Source organism: Ammospiza caudacuta, chromosome 9, assembly GCF_027887145.1.
Source record: "Ammospiza caudacuta isolate bAmmCau1 chromosome 9, bAmmCau1.pri, whole genome shotgun sequence".
NCBI lineage: Eukaryota > Metazoa > Chordata > Aves > Passeriformes > Passerellidae > Ammospiza > Ammospiza caudacuta.
Window position 1 is genome coordinate 31,415,460 of NC_080601.1, and position 18,618 is coordinate 31,434,077.

Here is an 18,618-nt window from a genome sequence, read left to right on the forward strand (position 1 = left end):
TGACAATAAGTCAGGGGATTGGCAGCTGGTTAGGTTTTTTCTTTCCCCTGAATGTATATTTCTAGCTAAGACACGACATCTATTCTTAAATAGTTTGACAGATAATTTGTACAAAATTCTAGAAGGGTGATATTCCTCAGCATTCTTATTAAAATAATATTGTTCTTTGGCTTTGTACCAATTTCACTTTTAAGATGATGGCTTTCCTTCTTTCTCCTGTGCCAGTTGTGTCTCTAATTTTCATCACCATTATTAAAGCATTATAAAATTGCAGTTTATATGTTAGTAACTGTTACATGTGTTCTTGACAATTTTTCTTCTTAGCAAGTATGAGAAAAGCTATTATCTGCTTTGCCAAATCAATGTAGATGTGCTCTAACTGGGAGGTTTGGGGAACTCTTTTCAGTGGTTCTGCTTGTGTATTGTAAATTGTTGTCAGTCACTTCCGGGATATTTTCTTTATTTTTATAGAGAAGGAATTTTGGCACTCACTGTGGTGTTGATAGGTATCATCTCTAAAGAAATCACTTTCTCTGACACTTGGCACAGCTCTGCCTTCCACTAGTGAGTCTCAAAGCCAAAACCAGCACAGTTTGTGGTGATGTAATAGCAAGCAGTAGTTTGCAGTGACCTTCTTCAAAACTTGGCCAGGAATCAATGCCAAAGTGGCCCATGAAACATTCCCAGGGCAGTGGAACCTGTCAGGCTGCCCAGTGCATCCCTGCAATGTCCACAGGCAGAGGAAAGTGTGGGTGTGGATGGAAAACAGAAATCCTGGAGAGCATTTTGATTTAGAGAACAAAAAGAAGCCCCAAACCCACAAACAGATGTCTGCATATCCCTGCTGCTGTGCAGTTTCACTCTGAGCATGAGGGGCTCTCAACTGGATGTCCTGCATGAGTGCAGCCACTGTGGAGGGGGCTGAAGGGCAAGGAGAAGGGGTCGTGGGCAGGAAATCAATAATGGTGCAATTCCCAGGGTGAGGCAGCAGAGTCTGCAGCCACTTGTAAGTCCATTTTTCACATCAGTTCCAGTGTCCATGGTTATAAAGAGCATATTTTTAATACCCCCATAGCCCTACACAAGATGGATTTAATACAGCTACAGAGAAGGACTGGTTTATATTTTTTGCAGAGCACCCATGAATTTTTTAACTGGAGGGATATGATCTCTGCATAGTTTAAATGTCCCACTTTCACATGCAAATATTTTGTATAAAAATACTGGGGAGATTTTCTCTAGTCACTGAGTAAATATTCTGCTCAGAAAGAATTTCAAAATTCTTCATAAGGAGTCCAGTCAGCTCCATCATTTAAATATGCTTGAGGGACTGAAGACTGAACAAGGAAAAGCATGAAATGCACTTGAGCTACTGAAGAACAAAAAGTAGAACAGGTATGTTTGTGTCTGTGCTTGTTACTAAGGCATGAAAGTGTGAAGAAAAGCTTTAAACTGGTACTGGAAATCATTAGATTTTAGAATTCTGATGCAAAATTATTCAGCAGAACAAGAAGCCTAAAATGAGAGCTAAAGGCACTAGGCCAGAGAATTGAAATGAAGAGTTTCTTCACTGTGGAGAGAAAATATTTATTTCTTGTTTTCTATTGCAAATAAATTTCTTCCTCATGCTGTAATCTCATGCTGCTGTTTATCTCAACTTGTGACTTTGCTTATTCCCTCTTCTCTTCTAAAAATCATGAAGCTGGTGGTGCATTCAATCACCCTCTTTCCTAGATGATGCCAAATAAGGGAGCATATTCCCATGAAACACTTGAGCTGGTGAATTCCCCCAGTTAAATACCACCATTTTAAACAGGGAAGATTAACACAATAAAAAAAAAATCAAAGGGAACAGAATTATATTTCAAAGCTACTCCAGGCTAACGTAGCACAACGCTGAGCTCTGTGCTCTCACAGAGAGCTGCTGGCCTCAGGCAGGCTAAATAAAACGTGTTTTACATCTGGATCAGAGTTAGGAAAATCTTCATACTGCTTGGTTTTTTCCCTTGAACAAATGGTGAGGAATACAGCAGCCACTGGTGCTGTAGCATGGCTTTCATAAAACAGAATGGCTGTATTTTCTCACTCCACTCATGCCACTATTTGGCTATCAGATAGGGTTATTCTCTAAAATCTTTTAAATTAGCTGCTGGGGGGCTGTTTGGGGCACAGTAGGGCCAGCTAAGGGGTAGAAGCAGACACAGTTACTCACCTTTCCAGATCCATTTAAAGTGGTTCCTACTCCATGAGTAAGAGTTGAAACAGCTCTTTTTATGAAGTGGAAAACAGAGGGATCTATGAAGTCTCTGTCTCTTTTTTTTTTTTCATTCTGGGGGTGCCCTAAGCTATGCTTCCAGTAGTAGTTAAATTTTTAATATTTTGTTAATTATGGATCCTCCCATTAAAAAGTGGAAAAATGGACCATTTTGTCCTCTAGTGAACTATAATGGAAGACTGCAGTGCAGGAAAGAAAGATACAGGACCAAAATTGGAAGTTCTTAATTTTTGAAATATGAACTCTTTCCCAGGTGATTGTATGAAAAAGGAAAAAGAAAAAACCAGCTGTGGTTAGACAGCACAAGAAGAACATGGAAACCAGCTTCCTTGTTCAGGGGGCTATTCCTAGGGAGTACTGCTAAAAGTAAATATGCAAAGACATCAGAAAAATATGCTATATTTATTGTCTTCTCTCTAAGAAACTGCCAAACAGCTTCCTCTGATTTATCACAATTAATAACATTTAGCCATTAAAGAGTATCACAGGTAAGAGTTATTCTTGTTTTTTCCCAACACTTCCAATTAGCATGTCCAAGTTACATGTTCATAGTTTTAAATGACAAGGAAATTCTTATTTGTGTGAAAACCTGTTCCCTCATCCTTGTCTTACCTGAAATACAGACACTTGCCAGTCTGTATTTTATCTCATATAATGCAACCCAGACAGTACAATACTTGGAGGACAGGTTTGGTTTTTTTCTTTTTAAATTGGTCACTACCATTTTTTGTACTAATGTTTCACTTTTAAGGAGGAGAAGAATGCAGTTATGGCAGAAGAGCCAATTTTCACTCTTTCCACCACTACTGTTAAAACATACTCCCAGTACATGATTGAGAGAATTGACTTTCAGCTCTGATAGGTTATAAATAGAAGGCATTGTCATTGTCTAGCAGTTCTCCTGCAAAGGAGAGCTAACTTGAGTAGATTAATAAAATATTGTCATTAAAAAACCATTTTCAGTTAAATTTTAAAGTATCTGATGAAATATTTCTCTAGCAGCCTTGTCTGCTCATGCTCCAAGTCATAACCTGTCCTGGTTGCCGTTTTTGTGTTTGGTTGGTTTGGTTTTTGTTTCTTTTTTAAGTAAAAGAAAATTTACCCCAAACCTAAAATATCTGAGCCTGGGGAGAGTGAGAGTGTCCTGGCTTTAGAGTTGTAGATTTATAGAATGCTTTGGGTTGGAAGGGACCTTTAAAGAGACCCCATCAGACTCCAGCTGGGTCCTGGGTTCAGTTCAGATGGGCTGTGGGGACAGTCAGAGATGGGAGATGGTTTGTCCAAAGTGGCTCTGTTGTGGCTGCTGCTCTGCCCTGCTGTGCTGAAAGAGGTGAGCAGAATGTAAAAATGGTCTGGGAGTTTGTTAATACCTTTAATGAGGTATTGCCTTTATTTTGTATAAAGTACAGAGTGTGCCATATAAGGTCTGGTATTTCAGGTACAGACAATTAAAAATCTAAGAGTAATTTACCACTCTAACATCAGCCAAAACATCTCTGTTTGGATTTTAATTCTTCTCCAGCCAAGGGATGACAGAAATGAAGATTAAAGCTTTTTTTATTTCTCTTTATGATCTCAGCAAAGTGCAGATTTGAAACACAGAAAAAGGTTGACCTTCATATTAACCTGAATTTCTTTTCCTGTTTCTTCTTGAACATATTTTATTCTCTTTATGCACAGTGGGGCTCTTTCTTCATGTGCTCTGCTGTTGAACAAAATGCCAAAAAGATGGAGTGTGCACTTTTACATCAAAGAAATGATGAGACCGTGAAAACTCATTTCCCTTGTGACTTCTTAAATTGCTGCTAAGGAATTGAATGTGTCTGTTTGAAACAATGTGTCCCTTTAAATTCTGTTTTCTTATTTTTCTTAAAACAGAAAACCATGGTTTCATTTAGATCATGATCCAAAGGCCACTGGAGTTAAGAAAAGGTTCTTAGTTACTGCAGTCAGATTTTTCAAGTGTTTCACTGTGTAAAACCAAGGACAGATAGTTTTTAAAAGAATTGCTTATCTAGAGAGGAAAAAATTGCCTACTGTATTTTGTTTATTCAGCTAGTTAAAAGTCTTACCTTCAGCTGGGCAAGAACTAAGTGAATTCCCTTCTTACTGCACAGAATGGATTTGACAAGGACAAGAAAGGTCAAGCTGTAGTTAAATTCAGAAAGACAAACCAGGGAAAATATTGATTTACTTCAGTTTTTCTCATGCATAAAGGTGAGGTGAGGTAGAAGCAAACACAGTAACGAAATCCACAACATAAACTCTGTTGGAGGAAAACCTTTTCCAGTGCTACACTACAGTTGTGGATAATCCCTCACTGCTGGGATGAATGATTTGTCACTGCTACAGTCCAGGAAGCTGCTAGAAATGCTCTTGATTGGAGTGAAAGGCATTGTAAAGCAATTAAGTTCTGACTATTAATAAAGCTCCCACAGGATTCATTAATTTTTAAAAGTAGACAAAGACTGCATTTAGTAGCTGTAGAATTGTGGCTACACTGAAATATGGAAAAATGCTACACCATGTCCATGCTGTTGGAAATATTCCTTATCAGTTTCCAGAAAAAAGTTGTGAATATCTAATTGAGAAAAGCATTTAAGCATATGATGAAATTTCATTTTGACTGGATATAAATTAAACAAACAGCTAAGCCCTTTGCTTAATAAGGAGAAATTTGAATATCTGCTTATAGCCCAGATTCAGATTTCATTGAAGTTTCCATTCCTTTGAATTGGAGCCATAATCCCCTGAATTGTCATGGTGTTTTCTGGGTCTAGAATCCATAAAATTTCACCTTCCTCTCAGACACAAAGCAGCCTTCTTAAAGACACCCATAGTGCATATCCATGTTGCTTTCCAAAGCTCCAGTCTTGTGCTGTCTTTAATTTACAGTTTATTTCTCACTCCCAAGACATGTAGTAATTTCAGCAGGTGATTTTACAGCTCCTCAAAACAGTGATTGCTTACTCTACCAGTTCAAAAGCAATCCAGTTCTGGAGAAGATATAAACCTTCTCTGTGCAGCTCTCTACCTCTGGAGGTGCTGAACCACTCATCCTCCCTCTTCCCCTTTCTGTCCTCCTGTCACACTCACACCCCATTTCTGGTTGGTCAGACTCTATTTTATGCCTAAAAACAGTCCCTCTTTGCTATGATCCCATGCTGGGATAGCACAACAATGGAAAAACATTGCTACCAGGAAAATATGTTTAACTGTTTTGAAAATTCCGGAGCGAGCCAGCAGCCCGTATCAAAGCCTTTGCAAAGGCATCCAGCCAGTTTCTCAGATTCCATTGTTTATAATCTCACTTGGGCTATTTCCCAACAACTTGGAAAATGTGTGACTGGTTTTGTATCTGAATTTGTCCAGTGCCAAAGTGAGAATATGGGTATTTACAAAACAAGGCTATCTAGCATGACTGGCAGTCGGTAGGACTGATTAACTGAGTGGTTCTAGCAATTGTGTTACTGAAGATATGGCAACTGTATTCTGAATTACATGGGGGCATTGATCTGGGTTGTGTTTTGTTTGGTTTATTTTGTTCTTTTTCCTGGTAAAATGACTGACTTCCTAAGCCAAGTAGTTGAGCCAGGTTTTGTTCCACATTACTGGTTCTGACTCTGTTAATGCAGCAGATGCAGGAATATGGGTTCAGAGAATCATGAATAGATAAGTGGGCAAATTTGCTCAATGCTGCTGATTGCAGAGCTCCTTGCGCTAAGCTTTTATTATCTGGGAGGTAGACAGAAAACCCCTAAATGTACAGGTAATTTTAAAATAAAAAAAGCCTTTCTTGTAAACTGCACTGAAAGTGGATATTTTATACTATTACTTAAAAGTCAGAATATCATAACTTAGGTTTGAAATCCAAAGAAAAGTACTCATGTCCAACAGTGTTAGATGCTGCAGCCTTGATTCCAGAGGATGGAAGGTTACTGGCTTCAGGGCTCTTGGAAGTAGAAGAAATGCAGTTTGGAAGGAAAAAAAGAAACCATCAGAAGACCCAGTGCTCATTTTAAACCAGTAGGTTGCATTTAAAATCCTGCCTTGGTACTTTTCCTTTCCCATCAGGAACAAATATATATATAACAAGTTCATAGCTTTCAATCTAAGAAAAATTGATGGCCCTCACATGTTGAAAACCTGCTATGCCAACAGATGAACTCTCCAGACTTTCAGGAGTAATTTCATTGCAGGGGTTCTGCTGATATGCTTTTTTCTTTTAAAATAATGGTGGTTTCCACCTGGTGAAACACTTGGCATTTTTTGTAATGTGCAATAACATAACCACTGCCATTGGGTTTGCTATCCACTTTTCAGTATCACTAATTTTTTTGGGTAAAATATTTCAGTAAATATGGGGTGAGGCTTTTTGGTTTTTTAAGCTAAAAAATTACTTTAAAGAAGAGGATAAAGATCAAATTCCTGCATTGAGGCCGGTAAAAATTTGTTCTGCTATTTACAAAGTGCACCAATGCCTTCTGATTAAAACCAAAAGTGAAAAATCCAACTCTAGCTTGAGAGCCTTAGAGACAAAATTCCTTCAACGAGACAGAGAATGAAAGGAGATCCAGGCAGCACCTGTGAACTTCTGCAGAGTCTCAAAAATGTTCAGCTCTGGAAGAGCTGTTCCTAGCAGTGTGAGGGCATTTATCTGCAAACATTCCTTCCACCCAGCTACTTGACTCAGCTGCTGTGTTTTGCTTCCACCTTGTCTAGTGGAAAGTGTCCCTGTCCATGGCCAGGGGTTGGAACTTTTGGGATGATTTTTAAGGTCCCTCCCTGCCCAAACCAGTCCATGACATCCTCTGGGACCTTCAGGAACATTTATTGCTTCCATATCTACTCAGCCATGCAGCTGAGAACAAGACAATCCCTACTCTGCAGCATATTCACTTAAAAAAAGAAATCTATGGAGTCACTATGTCCTGAATATCTCCACAAGAGGAATATTTTCAAGAACTTTCCAAGATAACATCCTAAAAAATGCAACATCAGAAAGAACTGCAAGGCATTTGCATAGAAATGATCACAGTATTCCATGGTGGCCTGATTTCTGCCTGTGTTTTAGGATGTTTATGAAAATTCCAGGGCTGATTATTATATTAATTTCATGGAAATGGTAGAAAAGTACTGAGTCAGTGCATTAATCTCTAAAGCCAGTCATAAGAAATTATTTATCTCAGTTATCCAATAGTAAAAATTATATTGCTCAATTTCTTAATCTTTAGTGTACGCAATAACATAGAAAAAACACTTTGCAAAATGCTTTCTGTGGAAATTCCAGTCCACAGTAAAGGAGTGCACTTTGAAATAATGAAAAACATCTTTTGGGGCTATTCACAAAGGAAATACTTAGTGTGTTGATGAATGTTAAACTCTAAATAATGTTAGTTATGTGCTAGTAAATTATGCACACGTATAAAAAGGGAGCATGCTCAGCAACTGAGGAAGAAGTTGTTATGACACTTAGGACAGGTTATAACTGGAAAAGAATCTTCACCTGGATTGCATTTAACAGTGAAGAATTGAAAAAAAAAAAAAAAAGGACAAAGGAAAAAAGAAAGTTTAATAATAATTTAATTTTGCCTTAGAATGAATTCCCTTTCAGAACAAAGGAATAACTGTCAAAGTGGGTTTTGGAACAGAGCTGTGAGAGATGTTAGAGACCAGTCAGAGGTCTAGAAAATATGATCTCTGAAGAAAGACTGTGTGAACTGGGGCTCTTTTAGATTAAAAAAGAGAAAGCCAGGGCTAGGTGACCTCCCTTCCAGCTTTATATTTCTATGGAAATAAAAGGATCTGAAGTAGGGTCACTGCATCCAAAGACATAATCCTATCTTTCAGGAAATAAAAATTGCTTCTGTATAAAAGTTGAATTGCCACCTAACCTACAGGCTTACATGAAGAAATAAGGGGAAATTAGTGTCCTTTTATTCCCAGAAAAAGCAAGAAAGCAATGTGCATGGGATGGCAAGATTTTTTTTTTATATGCAGGAGAGTGAGGTTTTGATTAAATTCTGGCTAGAATAATGTTTGATGTTTTGTTGTTTTGTTAATATTTATTATAGAAATATTTAGCTACCAGATCAGATGGTGATTGGAAGTTTGTGGTATTAAAACAGTAAATAAATATCTGGTTTTTAACAGTTGGTGGTAGATGTTTTTACAAATATCATCACAAAGAGCACCTGGCCACCTCAGCAGCTCCTGACAACCCAACTTTCTAGCAAGACTGCTCATCAATTATACACATGAAGTATATTCCAATGGGACATGTACTTTTCACTAGGATAATAAATGGTGTTTTCCTTTATAAAAATCATCTTTATAACAGGGAGAGGACTCTTAAAAACCATCAGATGAAAGGGAGAGGAAAGGGAGATCATTCAAACCTGGTATGAACAAATTGGGAAATTCTCTGTTCACTGTTCTCCAATCTGTGATATCTGTATATCTGTATATCTGTGATAACATTTGGGGTCCTTTATTTTTCGTTTTTTTTTTTTTTTTTTTTTTTTTGCTTTGCTTGCAGGAATGCACAGGAGTGCTTTTTGTTTTTGGGCGGCAGGGGTTTTTCCATACCTGATGTTGTGAGAACAGGTAGCAGAAGAGGGGGAGGATGAGTGGAAGAAAGGGTGCATTGCAAAGGTTGTTGTAGGTTTTGATATTAAATGCAGAAAAATGGAATTCTCTGACTTGCCCATATAGAAAACCAGTGGTAGAATTGAGCCTAGTACTTAAATCTCTTGTTTAGTGTTTATTCTCTGGTTAATCAAAATCAATCCTGTCTATCTTCCTTGATTGTATAAATATATTTAGGTTTCTACTATGCTTTCCTTCTGGCAAGTGCAATGAACAGTTAACAGTATAGAAAGTTTTAAATAGATGTTTTTTCAGATTGTGTTTGCTTTTAGATTATTCTTTTGAATCAAGCAGGAATAGTGAACATGTGAAATTGTTATTATTTTCAGTTTTTTTAGATGAAGAAAAATTCAAAATCTTACTGGTTCTATTTCTGGGAGATTCTAGCAATGTGCTTCATCCTCTGTACAGTTGCTGCAAAGAGGTGTATTAATCTGAGACATTTGTTCTTCTAATTTTTTTCCATTTTATTCTTGAGATTCTGCCTGGGAAGGAGTTGTTTAAAAAATTCATTATTATTTGATTGCAAGCTGGATGTCAGCCAACTAAATTTTTGAATTTGAAAGAAAATGCAGCATCAGCTTCTTTGGAACTATAATGGAACGAAACCCTCCAAGCACTCATTAAAAGGGTTTCTGATGTCTGGCAAAATTAGATGAGGTGTAAATCACTGAACTACCATATGTGGTTTGAGATGGAATATTTAATTTTGTAGAATCCAAAACCAAAGCTAAAGGGAAATTTAACTGCACCAGCATAATATTGTGATGATGGAAGAAGTAATACCATTTTAGATGTTTTATATTTAAAGTTTAATTAAAAAAAATGTTTATTAAGGGAATCTCCATTGTTATCTGGCATATAGGCAAAGGCTTGAGGAATAATACCAAAGTACAGTAATGACTTTTCTCCACTGAAGAGTTTCTGAAGGCTGTAAAAATATTACTGGAAAATTTTGATTGTAGAAGCATGATCATAATAATTATTTCTTCCTTTAGCTTCCTCCTGGTAATTCTGTGCCCTTTGATGTGGCTCACATCAGGGTAAGTTAGCTATTGCTCCTCAGCCTCTGAAGAATGGAGCTGGTTCCATTGTGGAGGTAGAAGGGATCAGGAGCTATGAAACAGTTTTGCCTTCAATCTTTCCTGTATTCAAAATGGAGCTGAAAAGCAACAGCTTTTCCCCAATAACTATAACTGTTATTATAAAATAATATAAATAAATATTTCTATTAAAGATCTTTCCATTGACCCTTGTTGGGATTGGGGTTTATTATGTTAATGCCATGCAAGTTTCAAAGAAAGAGTGCCTGGCCTGAAGTCTTTGTAAACAGACAGAAGGAAAGGGATGTAGGTGCATCACCTGAATAAATAAATATACAGAAGAATGGGTCTCACTTTGTTACACTTGAAGCAATATGGTTTTGTGAGATTATATAGGCATATTATAAGATTTTGCATTAATTTAAGTTGTCAGGCTGTGACTCAGCCTTTAACTGTACTTGTGAGAATAAAGGTTGGATGGTGTTTTTTTTAATCATTATTATTCTCTAAATGCCTTTATGAAAGCAGACAAGAATTTATTTCACATGTGGCAAAAGCTTAACTGCCCCAACATGAAAATGAGTTTAAACAGAAAAACACATTTGTTTTCTTGTTTATACTGCACGTAAGAGTGGAATACATCTGTACAGAAATGTACTTCCTTGTGTTGGGATGGATGAACAGACTTTGATTCCTCAAAGAGAACTATTTGTTTGTCTCTTCAAGCCAGACAAGGGGAGACTTAAAAATTACATTTTAGGAGGAAAGACTTTGAGGGCAAGGGAGAAATCATGTGAGAAAACTGTCATTTGAGGAAATCTTGTGCATAGTTTCAAATTTATTAAGAATAAAGACATTCTTCAGAAAAGGAAGGAGCTTTGAAAGATTCAGAATGTGCAGCTCTGTGCTGAGAAAAAGGGAGATTTGGTTCCTACACATTGTTCTCTGGAGTGGGGAAGTGGAGCAGTGGGAGGGTGTTGGGATCAAAGGATGGTTGGTAATTTATTTTGTGTCCTTTTCTACAGCTACTTTGATATCCAGCATAAGCTGAAATGAATAATGTTCATTTCTTGAGGAAAATATGGTGCATTTGAGAACCAGTGTTCAAATGAGCAATAATCCAGTCTGGCTTCCTTTGTGTTATCCAAAGCAGCAGCGTCTTCAGCTTCAGAGATAAGGGTAGGAAGACTGCTTAATTTCAAAGGTTTTCACTTTTATCTCAGTCTGGGAAATCTGAATACTTTAATGGGTTTAGGTTTTTAATTTAATTCCAGGTTGCTCATCATTTCACCTTTCAGCTGGGCTATAGAGATAATTCAATCATATTTCCCTTGACAAACCATCTGAATTACACTTTTATTTCTCTGCAGATGTGAAAATCAGCTGCCGTAATAGAGAGTGTGACAGACTTTTGCCTTCCCTCCTTCTTTCTCCCTTAATTTAGGGACTGTTCTGGTCTTGCTTCATAATGCAAATGTCCTCTGACACAGGCATGTGAGAGACAGCCCTTGTATAAAACAATGGGCTGGTTTTTGCACAGACACCATGTCAAAAGTTTTGGAAGTAAGTCCAGAGAGCAGTCATTAGGCAAAGAAAAGCACCAAATTTGCAAAACAAGGACGTTCTTGAGGTTTGGAGATTGTAGGCTCTATTTTTGCCCAGAGTTCAAGTAATGTACTCATTTGTTTACATACTTTTTCCCTTCCATAATTCTTTTTCTAAAACTATCCTTTTTTCCAGAGCTACCCCCTTGCTCTCCACCACATAATCAGATCTTAACTCCTGATGCAAATAAATGGACATGGAGGAGGATTCTCTGCTCTGATTCTTGATCCCAAATGGGTGATCAACAAAGGAGAAAAGGAAAAATTCATTTCTTAAATGAATGTTTTTACTGTAAGCCTTTAGAAATCAATTTTGTATGTGAAATGTCTTCTTTTGGAGGAACCAAGAGAAAAGTTCCAGCTTTTCACAGGTTTGGCAGAATGCTTGCTAAAGACAATGTCACATTTCCATGCTCAGATGAGGTCTGTCTTTTCAATGTTCATCTTCTTTTTGAGGTCACTAAACATGAAGAATTTTTTCATCTCCCACATGGATTTCATCACCTCTGTTTTTATGCTACCTCTGGAGGTGGAGACAGCACCAGCTGCTCAGCAGTTACACCGGGCTTTGCTGGATTTAGAATTCCTCAGGTGTGAATTGCTACCACCATTCCACAGAGAGGTTTCTGCATTCTTTCCTTTAGCAAGCTGACTGTACTGCAGGCATTTTCTTCTAGTTAAGAGGCAGAAGGCACATAAAACAGTTTTCCCTCGAGGCCCTGGCTGAAATTCCTGAGTTTATTCTCTTTAATTCTAGACCATACAAGCTTGTGAAAGCTCAGAGTCTAAACCTATCCTTACATAATATGTTGTTGTTCTGCAGGTACAATTTTCTGACATTCTTCAGAGAGATGTGAGCATTAAATTTTGCCCAAAATACTCATAGGAATACTATCAGTTATTTATAAAATTGCCATTTATTTTATATTTGGCAGGTGTTCATACCCAACCTTGGATATCAAACAGCCTTTTTATTTGAGGCATTATTGGTATTTGCTGAAGACAGTCCCTTTCAGCAAGGGAAGTAACACCTCGATATTTCTACTTCATAAAGGCAGAGTGTGGAAGAAGGTGTGTAAGTAGGTGAGGTAAGATGAACTAAAAAAATTCCTAGAATAATTAAAAATTTTTAAAAGTCTGCTACTATGTGTGTGTTGTGTGCACATTCATGTTCATGTGTTTGTACAGGTATGTTAATCTTTTAACACTAGGATGAAACTTTATAATATGTCTTAAATTATAGTGGTTTTTAAGCCAGTAAATTAAACAGACAAAGTTCACTAGAGAAAAATATCTGTCACTGTAATTAGACATTTGAATTAATTAAATGGATGGAAAGCAACTCAGACCAAATCAGGATTTTTCTCACTTTATTATGGGGTAAATGACAAACCAATCTTCCTGTAGCCTAGAAAACAGAGGGAAAGGAGGAAAATTACAGAACCACATAATACAGATATTTATATTGCAGTGTAAAAGAGTGTTGTGCAGTAAGAATATTTTGCATCAATTTTTTTCAACAAGATTTTATAAAACCTTTCTTTTCTCAGGCTTTTTCATAGCCTGTTTGTCTTCATGGCATAGCAACACTATTTGTAGTTAGAAGTATAACCCATCTGCAGGATTACTTTTCAGTGTGTGGCTCTCTTGATACTGCTGCACAGGTAATAACTTTATTTTAGCAGTGATGAAGCCACAGATATTCTCTGTGAGACAGAGCCGAAAATCGTTTTTCATAATCTTGTTTTGAACATCATTTTAATATTTAATATGACCACGTGTGACTCTGACAGATGTAAACTGTGATGCATGGGATTAATTTCAGTGGGCCAGGTTCATGTCTCATCCTGTGATACCAGTGGACAGGTAAAGTCAATGTGACTGGCAAAGGCACCTGAGAAAATGAAACTCCACCATCTGTCTTTCTTTCAAGTTGTGAAATTGCTTTTAGAGGATTTCAAGAGTTACAGATTGGTATGAGATGGAGAATTTGGAGAGGCAAATGGGTCAAAAACGATTGACAAGGCATTGTAATGTGGTATAATCCTTTTGGAAAACAGTTGAAGTTAATATTATTTCCAGCACAGATCTGTCCCATTTGAACTGAATATGAATATCATCATGCTTCTTGTGGCTTAGTCTGTGCTTCAGCATTTTTTCATTTTATTCTGGCTTGCTTGTGCTGCTTCTTTATACTTGCCATTATAGATGTGTCTTTTTTCTATATTTTATGGTTTTCTTTTAGATTTTCAGATTGTTAAAGAATTCTTGATACAATCATCTTAATTTTTGATGTACTTCTAATCTTCCTTCCACTTTAGGATCATTTGCTGTCCTGTCTTTATCTCTTGTATTCTTTTTTGTTCCTTATCACTGCTAGATACTTGTATTTCCCTGAGCTATTTGAAGTCCATTAGCCTTATTTTGTTAGTTGCAATTTAAAGGAAGAATGGAAGACTTATCATTTTTATTATCTTTTTCTCTTGAATTAACTTCCACTTTAAGATTCTCAACCACTTCCTCCTAGAGAATTAGAATTAAATCTAAAATAGCTACTTTCTGTAGCTATTTCCTCTAATTTCCTCCACTTCATGAAATAAAAAAACAGTCCCTAGAACATCTGAAGAACTGAATAAACAACTATGTCCTGCCTTAATGCTTTTTCAAAGAGATAGTTGTATACTAATCCTACTAGGGAATGTATTCCCATTCCCACGAGGTCTTGAGCTTAAGTCTTTCCAAGTTTCTGCCCCTTGGATACTTCCATAGCTTCTATATTGAAAGAGCCTTCTGGTCAAAAAAATCTTTGGTTTAAACCTGTCATTATGTGCACTTTGTCTCTCCCATTTTTCAACTGGTGTTTGCCAGATATTTCTGCCAGTGTCTGGAGTGCATGTTCTTTGAGGAGCAGTGGGAGCTGGGGCTATCTAGCCTGGAGAAAAGGAGGCTCAGGGATGACCTTGTCACTCTCTACAGCTCCCTGGCAGGATGCTGGAGCCTGGTGGGGATTCAGCCTCTTCCCCCAGTGACAGGACAAAAGGACAAAGTCTTAAGCTGCACCAGTTTGGGACATCAGGAGGAATTTAATTCTGTAAAAGGTGATTAGATTTTGGAATGGGCTACCCAGAGGGGTGGAGTCACCATCCCTGGAGGTGTTTAAGGAAAGACTGGACACGGCCATGGTGTGGTTCACAAGGTGGTGTTGGGTCATAGGTTGGACTAGATGATCTCAGAGGTTTTTCCACCTCTGATGATGGTCTCAGAGGTTTTCCCACCTGAACTGATTCTGCGTTTCTGCTTGTGGATCTGTGCCGCAGGTGTTTGATGGCTCACTTTGCATCCTCCCTTTCTTAGAACCTTTTCAGTTCCCTCACTCTCTCCTTGACTTTGATCACACAGATTCTAAATCTGTAACCTGAAAAGAATAGGGAGAAAAGCTTGTGGATTTTTTTCTCTGGCACCTTTAAAAACTGGTCTAAAGCTTTGCTCATGATGAACAACTTGCCAGGCTGGTGAGGTTTCCCTCAGCAATCAGTCCCAGAGAGAACCATCCTGCATGTCCACCTGTGCAGCCAGACCTGCCCATGGCACATCCTGAGCCTTTATCCCTGGCTGAGGCCGTGGATGAGGTCAGCATCTCAGCTCACAGCTTCTTCAGCCTCCCCTTGCAGCACCACCAGTGCCCAGGTACACAAACACACAAACAGGAGGTGCCACATGCATCTTCGTGCTCCTCTGGGGCAATAAACCTTGTTACTTCAAGGAAATAATGTAATTCTTAATAATTATTATTTCTACTGTTATCTGAAGCTATGGAAATTAATGTCTTCAGCTAATTAAATAACTGCTTGTGTGCTTGACAAAGTGTTATATTTATGCAAGAGAGTTATTTCTTCAAATTGCTGAAAATAGTTGCATTGAATAAATACAATATGCCACTTAGATTCTTGGCATATAATGTCTGTTTCAACATTAATACTGAGGGAAAATTTAATCTACTCAATTCTTTTATGACATCTAGAAGACAAGACAGGGATCAATGCATGCATAGCCTCTCATTTTTGCCAACTTTATGCAAATCAAATGGCAAAAAATGAGCATAATTTTGTTCCATTATTCCATTATGCCTAGTACAATTATTGTTTCACTATCCTTGTTGCAGACTATTTGATGTACTTGTTTTTCCACTTTTTGCAAGTATCACTTTCCAGAGTCTAATAGTACAACTATTCAAGTATTGACTGAAAAAAGAAAGAGGTAATTTTTTTAAATACACAAAAGCAAAAAACAGCAAAATTAAATAGGCTCCAAAAGTAGCAATTGGAAAGGAAAAAGGAATTTCAGGAAAAGCAAATAATTTCACTGCAGTACTAAAAACATACTGTAAAATTAAGTATTAAAGTATTAGGCTACCAGTGTAGCCATTATTAGAAGGTTGGGGTTTTTTTTGAAGAGTAAGAAATCTACATGAGATTATTTTGAAGTAGAATCACTAGGACTAGGCAGCACCACTCTAAAGGAGATGAACTGTGATATTAAGATGAAAATTGTAGTAATCAAAATACTGATTACACTGCTGATTTAACAGTTACCCAACAATTTACTTTTTGTTTTGGTGGATTTTTTTTTTATTTAAAAAGAGATTAAATTCATCAGCCTGACAGCATGAAGAGAGAAGTCACACTTAAATAGCCTTGGAAGAAATTGGTGGACTTACAAAGCTCCTGGGTAAAGTATAATGTGATGAGTAAGAACCAGTAAGCCACCAATAATAAATGCATTCTTCCTAAGCCTTGCAAAGGAAAAATAGTGGTTAGGAGAAAATTGGAGCAGATGATACATTTTTATTTTCAAAATCTTTTAGTAAGGTTTTGTTTTTTTAATATATCATTCAGCAAACTAGCCAGAAAAATGTGGAAACCTCTGCTAAATTCTGAAGGAAGGGTGTAAATCCCAGGAAGGTCAATGGAATTCCATTATCTTCTAATAATGTTTCCAGTATTTTGTTGAATCTATGAATAAAAAGAGCAAATACAGAAATAAAGGCAACAGTGGTTTGAATCCCAAAGATCGTGTCCTAATTTAGAAAAGAATGAGAGAAAATAACTCAAAGTGAATGCTTTCTCAGCTAGAAAAAGTCTAATAGCAGTGTCCCTTTGGGATCATTAAAGGGTATTGGATAAATTCAGTACACCTACTAATGATGTGTAAGAGAGGTTGAATTGTGAGATGGAGCTTTGCTGACAAGGAAAAAATGCCCTAGCTTAGTCAAGATTAACCAGGATTGTGAAAAACTCCAGAAGGAATAGCACGGAAAATAAAAGGCAGCTGAATGAATGCAGAAAAAAACCTCAGCAGAAGCGACATTTGCAGTGGGAAATGTCAGTGCAAGATGCATCAAGGTTTCAGCATGGCATACAATTACACATCTATTCAGTAGGAAGACTTTTTAAAACTTTGTATTTTAAAAAATAAGAGGTTCATACTCAGAGTCAAGATCAATGTCGGCAGATTGGTTCTGTCATAGATGGAAATGCTATCAGATTGTCTATTTAATTTTTTTGTGCAGAAAGAATGTAGAAAAAAATATAGAAAAATGTAACATGATTTTATTCCTTGACTTGGTAGATTTTTAGTTGAAAGCAGAGAGGTGTTTCAAGTAGCAAAGATGTCATTACTAATGCTGATAGAACTTGGTGTTGTCTGGTCTCTGCTTTTCTGAAGCCTCTTTCACCTTTAAATGGACCTGAAGCCAAATTGTAATTTATCCTGTAATTCTTCATCCATGGCCTACAATTTAAAAATAAGAGTGCAAAAAATATGATTACTTTTTTTTCTTCATGAAAAATTCTGCAGAGGAATAAACATTCCAATAGAAATCTGGCTCTTTCTTTGTAGGATAGATTTTACACCTCAGCTCATGCATATGCATAAAAAATACAGCTCTGACTCTAATTTTTTTCTCCACATAAAAATGGAAAAAAAATGGAAAAAAATACATAAGCATTGATTTCCACCTCTGTTGTTTCATAGATGTTTCTGAGTTTGGTAAACTTCTCACAGCACTTACAGTCTTTATTGTATGGCAGTTTTCTTCTTGGAGATGATGGTAACAAATGCGACTACTGCAGCAAAATACACACATGGGTCTTAAGAAAGGTAAGATTTTTCTATCAAGCTTTCACTTTAGAAGTGTGCCAGTGAATTTTCCGTGAATTTTATTTTTTTCTAAGTTTAGAAAAAATAAGTAGGTAAGGGAAGGCTTATATTTCTTTCTAAATATTGAAAAAATGAGTAGGTGAGGGGAGGCTTATACTTTTAATCTTAGAAAATTGATACCTCCCAAGAGCTGACTTACCAGATAAGACAATAGGAACAGAAAATTGTAACATGCATTATTCTGTTAGCACTGGAATCTAATAAGTAGGGACAAGTTTCTTTTACCTCAGGAAAGAGACTGATGGTTTCCATTACATCAGAAATATTTTTTTTTGGAGTGGCTCAGGTGGCTCAGTCTTTCTCAATGAAAAATTAAAAATTAGTGTGGGATTTATGAAAAAAAAAAAAAAAGAAAGCCTTTTGCTGTCCTCTATACGAAGTGTTGGGTGCATATTTGGAAAGCAAAGGGGAAGGCTGTGCTCAGGTTCCTGTGCACTGCTCTGATGTGTTAGGTAGAGCAGCTCTTGAAGCTGTCAAATCACTCTGTGCAGCCATTTCCTCCTGCCTACACTCTTGCTTTACCAATGTGTCAGAAGGCCAAGGCAGGTCTATATATCCCTGTCCAGAAGCAGTGCAGAGCTGGGCCCCTTGCACTTAATGAGCCCAGTAATATCTGTCCCAAGGAGAAAGGAAAGGGCATAGGAAGCATTTGTTTCTCTTAATATCCTTGCAAAGAGGTCAAGCACAATGCTATTCTTTTTTCCTCTCTCTCCTCTTCAGCCACTTACATTGTTCTCAACAGAACTGCAAAACCACTGGGCTGGATGCTGTAAACAGTACTGAGCATCCTTAAGTGAGGAGGATTTCTGCAGTGAGGCTTCATTGATCC